Below are 13,754 nucleotides of genomic sequence, written 5' to 3'. Positions count from 1 at the left end.
GTGATGAGTGATACTTCTTGTCCTCCTTTCTCTGAGGCTAACTCAGATTATACTGATAGCATTAGTGAAGAACGATTCCAAGTCTGATGTCACTTTACAGCAAAACCTTGGAGGTTTGTTGAGACACTCACCAGACACTGGGACTTTGCAGAGTAACCCAGGAATGAAACTGCATTTTGTGGAGCAAAATGTACTGAGAGTGGTGTGAGGGACTGATGCTTGTGTTGGAGAGGGATGAAAGAAGGAGCTCCAAGCAGAGCTCTACACACACCCGCATGTGTGGAGTCACCTGAAGTTCAGGAGAGCAGTTTTTTAAGCACTTTTCTTTAATCCCTGTTGTCTGTATGATACTCTGCTCTTCCCTTTGTAGTTCTCCAGCAGCAAGTTGACAAGGACTGTGAATTTGGGATATGTGTCAAACCTCTAAACCTGTGAGCTTGCAAAGAGGCATGGGACTTGTCCTGCTGATATTCCCAAAAGGAGAAAAACCCTTGGGGATACTTTGCATCTCCAGCAGTGAAGTGTGAAAGTGGAAATGGACAGTAAATACTGAGCTGTAATTATTGGGAAGCAGGAGTCTTTTCTAGGCTAGTGGGAACATTCAGAGGGTGACCTGAGTAATCTGGAAGAGTTGAAGGGTTTCAGTGCCCTGAGTAACTTTGTGACTCTTTGACAGATGCTTCCAAAAGGAACAACATTGATAACGGGAACTTCAGGATGCGCCACGCTGAAATTTTATCTGCCTAAGTAGCTGCTAGTCCAATTCCATTAATGTTTGCATATTTAATAAACTTCTAATGTGGGATTTTAATGAGTTGGCAGTTATCTCTGAACACCCAGCAGCAGCAGTCTCAGAGTTTAGGTGGCTCTCAAATGGAGATTTCTCTCACTTAGAAGGCATGTGGCCTTTCCTTGGGCAGTCAGCACTTGGCAGGCTCTGGAATACTTTGATTTGGTTTGTACTGATGTACATCAACAGTGAATTTTTAATTTGGATGGAGCCCTAGGGTTAAGTTTTTGGGGGAGGCATCTTTTTAGAAAGCCAGATTTAAGAGAAGTGACCTTGCTTAATCTCATAACACACCATTTAGCTACTTGGGCTGTTTCTTGCTAGTGATCTAATTATTTTGGCTGTGAAATGGGACTGCCAGGGAAATTGCTTCTAACGTGGCATTTACTCATTTTCACTCCCAGTGCTTTTGCTTTGCCTTTTCAGCCCAATTTTGCAAACATATGTCCAACTTCTTCTAGTCCCAAGCAGGGTAAGAAGTGCCCTGGTTGTGCTGCACAGTTGGACCCAAGTGTCTGTGGTGAGGAGAAGGAAGGTAATCTGTTATTGAGGGAATTGTAGCAAAATTCAGCAGAGCAGTTCAGTACTTATGCTTTGGAGAAAAACCTGAGTGTAGTAAATATATGTCAGTATGTCAAATGTAGCAGGCAAGCTGAAAAGGGACTTTTGATAACGCAGTGTAATTCTCAGTTCTGGCACCAGCAGGACTTTAAATAAGTCCCTTGCCCATTCCCAGTCTTCAGGATGAATTCTCAGCATGCTACTGTGAATGGTAGATGTGTAAGCTGTGAGGGTGGCAAGGGTGAGGAAATAATTCCTTACAGCCTCCTTTAAGATAAAAGAGCATTAATTCAGTGACTGGATCATCAGATGGGTTTCAGGTGACCTTTCAGTGGGCTTGGTAAAAAGCAGGAAAAATGTAGTGTTTATCTGAGCTGTAGTTTAAATTGAAGTTCTTTTTATATCTCCAGAACACCATTTTGGGAGGAACAGCAAAGAGAGTTAAGGACAAAAACTGATGGACCATTACATCTTCCAAAATGAGCCTTTTCACACTTTCCTACTGGAAAATAACATGTCCTGAAGGTGAGTAGGTTTTGTATGTGACAGATGAGCTGCCTGATGTCTTGGGCCTTGACCAAAGGCGGATCCACCCTCATTCCAGCTTGGCCTGACACTGCCTCTCTGGGCTGGCACAGCCCATGGAAACGTGCTTGTGAAAATGTGTATTTTATCACCAGGAGAAACAGGGAGGAAGCAGGGAATATTTTCCACTAATGAATTATCATTGATTCAGAAGCCTTTGAAAAAGCTGGAGTGCTTAGTGAAAGAGGTGTGAGCCATTGGGAACACAGATATTTTCTGGTGAGTGGAAAAAATGTAGGTGTTTTATTTGCAGCATGAGAAAGTTAAGCTTGTAATACAAACTTTGGTTTAGTTTGGCAAGGATATTAAATTACATAAGGCATTTTCAAGTTTTGTTCCAGTCGTACCTCAAATGATATTTTCAGTGTTCAGAAGAGCCGAAGGAGAGTACTTGCTATCAAAGATGATAAAGTAATTTCCCCAAAGTAAAGAACATAATGCTTGAATGAAATTAAATCAGAATTGTATTTTGTAGAGTTTGTGATATCTTTTATGCTATTTTTGTACTCAGCCCCTTAGGGCTGTAGGCAGTGACCGTACAGTTTTGTTTTAAAATCCTGTAGTAGCAGAAATCAAAATGGGAAATGTTACATAAGTCCTGCACTCAACATTGAAATAAAATCAGCATTTCTGAGACAGTTAAGGTTTAAAATATCTTGGTTTAGACTTTACTCTCACTGTCATAAATAACATATAAAAAGAAGCCATGAGTTATGTAGGTCTAAGTTTGCCTACTTAGCAGCATTAATTCTTATTTTTTTAATTAGACTAATAAATTTGCCTTTCTGATGGCTACTTTGTTAATAATTTTTTTCCTGTTTTTTGGCATGAGCCAACTAGCAGCTCTGAACTCAAAGCCAATAGTGGAGTGTAAGGGTGAAGAATAGGTGGTTGTCAGTTGTCATTCTGCCTGCACAGAAATTGCTTGAAAATGTTCAGCACTGGTGTCACAGGCCTTTTGTACATAAATGCTTTTCCATGTGAGGTAAAAATCCCAGTAGAAGTTTAACCTAGAGTGAATTCTTCATGTGCTTTTATAGATTTGAAGCTCATTAGCCATGTGAGTTACTTGAACATTTGTATACTTGGTAGGAGGAGAGACTCTCAGGAATGTAGGACTTGACACGTACAAGAGGATGCAGTGTCAGGGATTTTACTTGTTGAGGAAGAAAAGTCTTGTAGCTGGAGAGAAAAATACTGTTCACGTTCATTGGTGCTCTTTGGTGTCTGGAATGATCTGCACAGTTCTGCATAAAAGGATGGAAACCTGAAAGCCCCAAAGCAAAAGGTGTGACTGAGTTCTAAAAGCTCTCTTGTCTTTCCTAAATGCCTGTGTTTTCCAAGTGTCCTCTTCAGATGTTATCTACGAACCTTTTGCCAAAAAGCCTGTAAAGGTAGGAATCTCACTGGGAAGTACTTTTCTGGTGTAGTCTGTGTTTTGCTGTTGTGTGGATGAGCAGAAATACTTCCTCTGCCTCTTGCTTTCTCCTTTCCCAGTCTGTAAAAGGTGCAACTTTACTCTGTGGAGAAAGATTGTGCAACAGAGTGAAGAGTGAAAAGAGGATATTTTTTGCTGTTCTAAGGCTTCTTTGTTCTTAGAGGTCAGGAGGAGCTGAGCTCCAGTGATTTCATACACTCTCCTATTACCTGTTCTCATGCAGGCCAGAAGCCTAAAGGGACAGATCCTCCTCTGGATGAGTCATTAAGTAAATACCAGGCTGTTCTGGTATTCCTGCTCTGAGTACTTGTTCTTATTTCTTCTGTGTTGTTTACTCGCTGTTTTCGTGGCTGCTATCACAACCCCAGCAGATTCTGTCAGCACAGGGACTTCTCACGGTGTGCAGCTGGGGAGAGGCACCTGCACTGGAGCCAGGACCTGTTCCAGCCTTGTTCATGGAGGGGTTTTCAACAGTAGCTGGGAAATACTTGGAGATATTTCCAGTAAAACAGTTCTGGTTCTTGGCTCTTGATCAGAGGCACCTTGCCAGGTGACCTGGGCTGGATGTGGTGGTGCCTGCTCTGGCTCCATCCCTCCTGCAGGACAGGGCATGGGAAGGAAGTGCATCCCGTGGGGGCACTGGAGCACACAGTGTTCTGAGCTGGCACTGGAGCCTTCAGCAGCTTGTTCCTGCTGGGCTGCTGCAGGGAGGGCTGCAGCTCTGTGAGCTGTGCTCCTCCAGCAGCTGCTGCAGGATGGTTGTTGAATCCTAGAACCATGAAATGGTTTGTGTTGGAAGGGACCTCAAAGCTCAGTCACTAGATCAGGTTGCTCAGGGCCCCATCCAGCCTGACCTTGAACAATTCCAGGGGTATGGAAGCCACAGCCTCTCTGGGTAACATATGATGACATGGTGCATCTCCTGGAGGAGATTTGCAGCTTCTGTGGGGACAGGGACAGGGTGCTTCAAGTGTTTGTGCTCACTGGGAAGCTCTACTAGCAAGGGACAAGGCCATGTTATCCACTGGCCCACCCATGCACCATAAGAGTGACTTGCAGTGTGCACACTTTCTGATATTGGATAACCCCTGGGTTTTGTCTGGAGCCTGGATTTGTGCCTGTTTTTCTTGTGGAGATTTGCCTGTATCAGGCTTCTATCCTAACTATAAAACCTTGAGTAGGTGTAGAGGTCCCTGGCAGGATAGCTCCTTGCCTGTCTGCCCCAGTATGTCATCACTAATGGCCTTATGGGATTTGAAAATGCCTTGGTGTTTGTGGATGAAATTCTTGTCTCATTAGGACAAAAATATGCCATCAATTTAACCTGCATCTTGACAAAATATGGACAGTTTGAACCTGAGGCAAAAACTGGATGATGCTGCCCAGCCAGAATCAGTTACCATCCTTATTTTCTCTGAGAGAGAGAATGTTTACAGTGCTGCCTGGCTGGGACTGTTCTGGAGGAGCTGACCAGGCCATTGGAGGTCAGAGCTGTGAGGCAGAGCTGCATCAGCTTCTATTTACATCTTTATTTTACTGATGCTTCCTTCAGGGCTTTGCTTATTCCCTTCTGCCAAGGGAAGCCCTCCCAGCCACCTCCAAAGACACTTAAGTAAGTCCAGCTCATGGTGTGGTTCTCTCTGTTTCCTGGGGATCCCAAGGGTTCCACATGATAAATGCAAGCCCAGTAGGTGCTGCTGAGCTGTGGCACAAGCAGTGTGAGCAGCCTGAGACACACCAAGTGTGCTGTAGGAAGACCCATAAGATTCATCCCCACATTGAATTTTCAGCCAGTGTTACAGCAGTGGATTTGGCAGCTTGGCTGCTGGATGTACGTGGCCTTTCTGGGATGTTTCAGCTGCTGTGCTGGAACCATTTGTTTTGCTTTAACTGGATGTGAAATATCAGCACTGTGGCCTGATGGATTCCCTTAATGGCACAGTGTACAGTCAGCATCAGCCTGGGGTGAGCTGTTTGCCCACTGCACTGTAATTAACTTGCCCTGAGCAAAACTTCAGGAATTCCTGGTCTGGGACCTTTCTGTGCCAGGAGATGTCTGCAGCCCAGTTTAGTTAGAAAGTGTCAAGACTAAAACCACTGCACATCTTTCTTTTATTAAGATCTGCTGTTAAGAAAATAATTTTTGCTAAGCAGAGAACATTAGTCTGACGTTTAATGAAGGGAATAAACTGTAAAAACCTGTAATCACATTGGAGGGAAAAGAAGCCATTGTTTCAGATTCCCATGGTGGTTTTTCTAGCTGCCTGAGTAAAACAATTCTCTTTTCAAGATATATTTTTCCTACATGTAAATATTGTGTGGATGCATTTAAAAATGTTTGATCATGTTCTGGTCATGTGTAACTTTTGGCTACTGATTAGTAGATACAGGTGCAGCAATAAAGAAACTGTAAATTTGCCAGCTAGCATTGCTTGTCGGCAGGTCCCTTTATCAAATAAGATTATATTGTTTCTCAAGCACATTGCACTTGCCATCTTGAAGCAGAATTACATTTCTGTTAAAATAATGTTTGCTCAGAGCTTCCAGGTAAAGGAGAATTCAGCATTACTGATAAGGACCACAATCCACTTTTATTTCATTCATTAACCACTTGGCTTGGTCTCCATTCTCTGGTGCCTGAGTGTTGCATATCCTGCTATTTTGGAGTAGCTGTGTTTAGAAAGTTGCTCAGTTTTTTGTATTCTGGTGTCTGTTACCACATTTTTTTTGCACTGAAATTTTAACCCCTGTCTTTGAGGTGATGCATCTTTTAAAATCTTTACTTTAATCTCTGGTTTTCTCTTTTTTGGTTCGCACAACAATGATAAAAGCAACCAAGTTTATGCTGGGGTCAATTTGATTGTAATAAATTCCTTCTCTCCTTCCTTAAGCCCCAATGCAAATGAAGAAAGCTGAATTTACTGTCTGTTCTTCATGCCTTTTTGTCCAGTGCAGAAGAAAATTAAGCTACTTTGACCTTTCTTTGACACTTGCAGTCAGCAAAGATGAGGGCAAAGGCTTTGTAAAAGTAAATGAAGTTGGTATTGTTTTCTTCTAAAATAGTTATTAATGCACTCTAGTGTGCTCCAGTTAAAGTCCCAGCCTATGAAGGCAAGTGCAGGCAATCTCAGCTGCTATTCCATCCACCTTCAAGGGTTTGTCCATCTGTGAAGAGCCCTGTGGCAGAGGTTTGAGGTGCTGGCTCTCAGTGGGTACCACACACCTTTGGTGAGCTCTGTCCTGCCTTTCCCCTGGCATTGCTGGTACTGCCAGAGCATCCCTGGGTGGAGGCTGGGCAGGGCTGGCTGAAATCAGGGGCTTTGCCACTGGTACATGACATGGAGCAGAAAAAGGACTCACAATCAACTGAATGGTTTCACAGAATCCCACGATGGTTTGGGTTGGAAGGGACTTTAAAAATCATCTCATTCCACCCCCTGCTATGGACAGGGATGCCTTCCACTAACCCAGCTTGCTCCAAGCCTTGTCCATCCTGGCTTTGGACACTTCTAGGGATGGGGCAACCTGGGCCAGGGCCTCCTCACCCTCACAGGGAAGGATTTCTTCCTAACATCTGATCTAAGTCTCTCATATTTTAGTTTAAAACCCTTCCCCTTGTCCTGGCATTCTCCATTACAGCTGTAACTTAGGAGGGGAAAGAGTCTGCATAGTTTACCACCCAAAACCTGATTGTGTGCTGCTACTTTGTATTTTTCTGTTGAGCCTGGAAAATGGAACTGTGTTCTCTGAAATGGTTGTGCTCTGTTCTGAGAGGGAAGGTAAGAAGGGGAAACCTTAATGTTTGCTTGACAGAATGTTGAAACAGAAGCAGAGGATGTTGTATCTCAGCCCAGGTAATTTCAGGTCTAACAGAACTCCTGCTTACACTTTGTATTCCTGCTTCTCTGCTGTGTATTTTGTACACAGCTGTGCTTGCACTGGCTGCCTTATCTCAGAGGTGATTACACTGTTATCTTTATTTGCTCTGCCCCGTGCTGATACCAGCCCTCAGCCAGCCCTCTCTGTGTCCAGCTCCAGCATGGGCACAGTGGAGGCTGCAAAATGAGCTGGTGCTTAATGCCTTGCTTGTGGATGGGAGAGTGTTAATTGGGAAACTGGACAGCATAACTTGGTGGTGAATTCAAGCTGTGCTTGCTTCTCTCAGGCACAGACTGCAGGAAATGGAAACCAGCCCTGATTTTTTCCTGATAGAAGAGTTTCCAAACAGGTTCTGTGTCTCCAAGTAAAGGCTTTTCTGGATGAATGTCTCTAGAAAGTCATAATACATTTATGTAGTGTGCTGTCTCTTGCAGTTAAAATGATTGGCAGTTTTTGGGAAGTGCCATCTGAAAAATGCAAGGGATTTGCTTTCTCCTAGTACAGTACAGAAAATTTCCTTTTTCTGTTTCCCCACCAGAAATGGCACAGCTCTGTAATGGAGTAAGTTGTAGGTCACTGCAGTTTGCATTTTGCTTTACTCTGAAAAGAGCTCATCCCTTCAGAGGTGCTCTTGGTGCTCAAAAACTGCTGCTGCCATCAGCCAACCAACTTTGTAATTACATTGCTGCGAAAAATGGACTTTTGCAGAAATTAATTTGCATCCCTTAAAGAAATTAATGGTGCCAATATTGGAAGCCAGGTGATACAGAGTAAAGGTCAGAGTTTGAGATGAGTGCACCTAAAAATTCCTCTCCTTTGGCTTGGGTGGCTGAATGTGATAGTTTAGATTAAAACAGGCCAAGGGAGCCATTGTGTAGCCAGCTTTTGAAAGCCAGGCCTTTCAGCTCCATGCGTAAACTTTTGGATGCAATTATACATTTCATTCATGTGTAATATTTACTGAAGTTTCTGTTCTTAAGTGTGATAAATACTTTTGCATCTTGCTTAAAAGGATGAGCAAAAAATCCATCTTGCATAAGGAATAGCTCTGTTTTAAGGCTGGATAGAAATTTAGCTTATTGTGAGCTCTTGGGATGAATACTGTTAAGTGAGTTTTTCTGAATTGTCTTAATACTGAAGGATTTTTATACAACAAGTTCATATATTTGAATTTTTACATATATATATATGTGTGTGTGTATGTATATATATATGTGGCTAGAGATGTGTCCAGTAAAAATGGGCAATTTGATTAAAGCAGGAATTTAAGGAAGCGTTAGAATGGTTGCCTGGGGCTTCAGTATGATTTTGCAGTGCTCTGGATGGTTAATACAGAATAGACTATCTGCTAGGACAGAGAAGCCCAGAATAATTTTCCTTGTCCCAGTTAAGTCAAGAACTATTAGAGCAGTGGAAATAAGGTTTCAACAAGAGGGGAAGAAAGGGTGAGGGACATGTCAGCTCTCAGTCTTGGTGGTTCGAGGGGAGAGTTACAGCATTTGGAATGGAAGAAGGGTGAGTAGCAGTTACCAGTGAAAATAGACTGATGTTGCATGTAAGTGCAATAGGAATGATTTTCATTCTTTCTGGGGCTTTTTTAAAAAAACAACAACAAAAAAATTCAAGCTAGAAGAATATTTGCAGTAAGACATGGAGGTCAAAGGAATATGGGATTTCCTTTGACCTGCATGTTTGTCAGGAAAGGCTTTTTCTCTGCTTTCAAACCTGATATTTGAGCCATTTTGAGTCATTTCTCTCCAACCAAGTCCCACCAAACAGTGCTTCACTGGCCATGCAGGAGTTTGACCCTCATCCCATGGCTTTGCTTCCCTGGTGCTGGAAGCAGGGGAGCAGCTCAGAGGCTCCAGTAAATCACCTTCACTGTCTAGCTCATACTTAAATGTTTGGAGGAATGCCATCAAGTATTTTTTAAATGTACCTTTCCCTCCTTTTCCTAAGGTATATTTTTCTCTCTCTCTCTGTCATGTCTTGAGGTGTTGGATTGTGACACTGCAGTAGAAGTAACATTTCTGCAGCATATTGAAGGACCAGGACCTTGACAGGGATTGTGTGAGAGGAATCTTTAGCCTTCTCTCTGCAGCACCCCGTGGTGGTTCACTGGAACTACTCAGGAAGCAGAATTTCTAGTCTCTTTTGGAAGTGCAAGGGTAACAAGACAACTGGGAGGAATGAGAAGGTGTTGTGGTGTTAGCCAACAGCCCCATGTGCAGTTGTGAGGGCTGTGTGCCCAGGAGCCACAACCAGGCACCTTTATTTTTTCTGGCTGATAGTCTTCTAGTCCAAGGGGACCATCAATAAGGGACCTGTGAGAAGAAATTAGCTCCTTGCTAAAGGAGAAGATGTTCTGCTCTGCTCTTCTTTGCAAGGAGCTAACTCAGCATTGTGCTTGAGGATTGATCTTCAGGACTAATTTCTGATAGTGCTTTATCTTTACTCTCCTATCAGCAGTCTGGCTTCAGAACCCTCCATACCTCATTCCATTATTCCCTTGGCCAAGGGAGTGTTGAATGCAATACTCCTGAGCAGTTCATTTGATTGTTCTGTCTCTGGGGTGACCACAAGAGGATGGACCAGTGTGTTCAGGCTTCCAGGAGGTACTGCAGGGCCTAGAGAACATCCTTCTGCCCATTCTGAACTCCTGATGTGTCTGGAGCAGGAGAAACTCTTCTCACACTTGGGTAAAAATACAGTCCCTTCCCTTAGTCTCCCTGGGTGGTATTTTGCAACATCAGGGTTAGTTTCTGTGGTTTTCAGGTTAAAATACATATGCTCCTGTGTAGCTGAGATTCATTATCTGTACAACACATTTACTTTTAAATTACTGAGAGCAATGAGCCTATGTCTGCAGTGCCTCCCTCCCATGGAGCACATGGGAAGGAAAAAGTTTGATCAACCTGTTTGTTATAGAGGAAAGGCAAACCCACAGGGGAGGCAGAAGGGACCATTAGGTGTTCTTTTCTTCTCTGCAAGCTCCTCTCATGTGCTAAAGGAAATTGTTCTTCTTGTCATCTCAGATGATTATATTCACAAAATCCCACCCCGAAATATCATCCCTGTCTTAGACACTGACCAGCTCCAGTCAGAATCTTATTTTGTGCCTTTATTTTGATTACCTTTGTTACCTCGGGCACTTGGCAGGAGCAAAAAGCCTCATCATTCTGATTGCTTCAGTTTCCCAAGATGTCTTTAGAGAGGAAATGTTTCCTGAGCTTTGTTGCAACCTCTTAAGTAGAATTTGGTCTTTCTGGGAATCATGTGAGATCAAGTGATTGCCTGGAGCAAGAGAAGGTACTGAAGCTGCAATAGCAAAGACCTTGATATCAAAGGCCACCTGCTACTGCTCTCCACCTCTTCAGCCTTAAATTACCAGGTTATAAATTCATCCTGTGTTCCTACAGAATGGCTGGCAGGTACTCAGCAGGTGAGCTGGGCTGTTTCTCAGGGAACAGTTCACATTTGTATCCCAGCCAGAAATTTCCTCCTGCATAAACTTTTGTCTAGTCTTCACAAGATGTACTGGATTGTCTTTTGGCCTTCTTCCTGTGTGCTCCTTTTAATATTTTCTTGGTTTTCCTGGTGTCAGTCAACAAATCCATGTCAGCGTGTAGCTTTGACCTTCAGGTTTGCAGCCCAGCTTACACAGACACCTGGTAGGAGTAGAAAATACTGTCCCACAGTAAAAGTCTAATAGTTGTCTGTTTTTTCCCAAATCTTGGTTTATTGATCAACTTGTGTAAAGAATTTCTTATGAAAAACTTAAATGAACTCCTGAACATTTTCTAGAAGAAGAAAATGGAGAAAAATTTCTTACAGTCCATGTTGATGTGGCTGAACTACACATACACACAGAGCATTGATTAACCTGAGTCTTCTGCTCACAGTGTGTATTTTCTTTGCTGTGCTCAGTCAGAAATGCATTTCTAGCAAGCTGAGGAATGTATTGTATTTATGGAATGAACTGTGTTGTAATACTCATGGAAAAATCTCTGCTAGGACCACTGTGATCCATCTCTGATGGTCTGGTCACATACCCTTGTGGCCTTTCCTCACCTTGGATCTACAGCATAAAGGACACAGCATCTTTTCAGTCATTTTGCTCATAAGCAGATTTTGTAGTTTAGTTTAGTGTAGCTCTTCTAAAATGTTTTCATGTAGTGGCCCCATCAGTGCTGTGGAGGCTCAGGTATTGCAGTATATTAATGCGGCATTATTTTTTCCTTTGGTTTGTTTTGTCTGCTGTTTGGCACAAGAGAGACTTCCCCATGTTCCCCTGCTGCCAGCAATTACAGACAGGTGCCAGTCCCCAGTGGGAATGCACATTTCCAGCCAATATTTACAGCTGGTTCTGTCCTGGAGGGATGGAGCTGCTGCTGTCAGTGGAGGTGAGGGAAGTTTCCTTTTGGCTCTCCAGTGAGAAGCAAGATGTAAAATGCAGCTCTGGTGATGGCTGGAAGAGGGTTTTGGTGGGTTTTTTTTATGGCTCAAGCTATTTAATGTTCCTGTGCTTTCCTCTGAGGCAGAGGGTCCTGGTTGGGGGGTGGCTGTGTCATCTTGGTCCTGGTAAGGAGGGAGCCTCCCTGGCACAAAGTATGACTGGCTGAGTCTCCTGAGCTGTTCTGTGAGTTGGTCCTAGAGCTGATTCCCTGGAGTGTTCTCCCTTCTGCAGCCTTGGTACCATACCAGGGGGAGGTCACCAGTGTTTGGTAAGAGATGGAGCTGCATCCCCTACTCAGTGCCATCTACCTTGTATATTCAGAGTGAGTTTCTCAGAAGAAAAAATGACATGGTTTTGTCACAAGAGATTGCAGTTACAGTGGAATTGTATCATAATGTGTCAGTGTAAGTGTTTAATGCTTTCTGTCATTTGAGTAGCAGTGCACAGCAGCATTTTCCTTGTCATCTGTATCTTTTTAGTGTTGGACTTAGCTTCTTTCTCCAGAGGCCTGCAAAGGTCATTGTTTTGCAAGGAGAAATGCCATGACATCAGCTTTTGGGAAGCTGAAAATCCAGAGTAGCCAGCAATGACAATTGGGGCCCTGCTTTATCAGAGGTGATACCATCCTGTGTCAGGTGTGTGTGGAGGAGTCCAGGGTGCTGTCCTGGCATTGCAAGGTTTTCCCCAGCAGCTAAATGCAGTGAAAAAGAGACTTCTGATGTGTCTGTACCTGCAATGAGTAGTTGTGTCCCTGGAGGTTAATCAGGGTTGTGCTGTGGGTTTCTGTTTCCTCCTGATTTTTTTGACAAGCAGAAAACTACTTGTTGGAGTCACATCTCACTGTCACTTCCTCCCAGCCTTGAGGCGAATGCAAAAGATAAGAATTATAGTGTATATGTTTTTAAATCTGTTTGTGCTTTTAAAAGAGAAAATCTGTACTCCTGGATAACCTTGACTTGTAGTGTGGATGTTTTCCAGAGGCTGGACAAATTTCAGCAGCATTTGTTGTGCACTGTTCCTACCTTACCAGTGTGTGCAGCTGGATGAGTCTCTCCTACTGGGAGTGAGGAAGACTAAGCCAAAGGGTTTCCTGCTCTCATTCTGAGCTTGTCCAGGCAGTTCTTGGGCATAGCTGGCTTTGGGATAAGTGACATAATTCCAATAAAACAGTTATGCTGCTGGGGTAAAATCTGGGTCTAAGTGAGCCTTTGTGCTTGGTTTTAGTGAAGCCACATTTCTCTTTAGGATTGCAGACTGGGAGGAAGATTAGATATGCTGGTGGAGGCAGCAGAGGAGTTGTCTGAATTTCAGCAACTGGCCATAGATGCAGGGAAAAGAGTGAGATGAGAAAGATTTAAGGAGGGAAAGGAAATAGCCTTCTCTCTGATGGTGAAGGGGAAAGAAGCAGATAATGGTGACCAGGTGGCAGTCTAAGGGAATCAAAGAGCAGGAAAGGGAAGAAGAATGGAGCTGGAGATCCCACAGGGGTCATGGAATGCATTAATGCATTTCTTTTTCATATTCTTCTTGCATTTTAGGCAGGAAGAAACACTTATTAGCAACTTTTCTTCAGGATTTATCTAACCAATTTGAGCTTACTGTTTTGAGTGGGATGGGAATAACTCAAGGAAGTGATGGGGAAAGAATGATCCTTACTGATAAATTAAATTTGTGAGGAAAGGAGCACAGGGAGAAAATCAGTCCTTGTAGGGACAGTTTTGCAAGAGGAACAGTTCCAGGTGGGTCCTTTTTCTGCTCCTAGGGCTCTGGGGATCCATTTTCTCCTGTGTTTCCACGTGCATCTTCCTTCTGTGGTTCTCCAGTTTCACAGTGTTCTTAGCAGGCAGCATGATGCCTTTTATCAGTGATCTGCAGCCCTGGCTGCTTCCTCAGGTGTGGTGCAGTAGCTCTTGTTATCCTCTGCACTGGGCTGGGCTGGCAGAGCTGTGAAATTGAGGGCTCCCTGTGTGCTGTTCACCCTGGTGCTGCTGCCCTGAGCAGAGAGAAGGAAGGGAGCTGAGTGTGACTGGCTTGTGCAGCTCTGT

The 13,754-nt window shown here is 43.6% G+C and overlaps 1 protein-coding gene across 1 annotated transcript in view; it reads left to right on the top strand.

Moving 5' to 3' along the window:
* The window catches only part of MAP3K13 (mitogen-activated protein kinase kinase kinase 13), a 69,437-nt gene that overhangs the window by 6,790 nt on the left and 48,893 nt on the right, over nt 1-13,754 (top strand). Inside the window, exon 2 of the mRNA XM_066556247.1 lies at nt 1,762-1,876. The gene's annotated coding sequence lies outside the window, so the exon portion shown is untranslated. The remainder of the gene's footprint in view (nt 1-1,761; nt 1,877-13,754) is intronic.

The sequence above is a fragment of the Molothrus aeneus genome, chromosome 10 (genome assembly GCF_037042795.1).
Source record: "Molothrus aeneus isolate 106 chromosome 10, BPBGC_Maene_1.0, whole genome shotgun sequence".
Classification (NCBI taxonomy): domain Eukaryota; kingdom Metazoa; phylum Chordata; class Aves; order Passeriformes; family Icteridae; genus Molothrus; species Molothrus aeneus.
The sequence above is the reverse complement of the archived record's forward strand: the minus strand, read 5'-3'. Positions and strand labels throughout refer to the sequence as shown.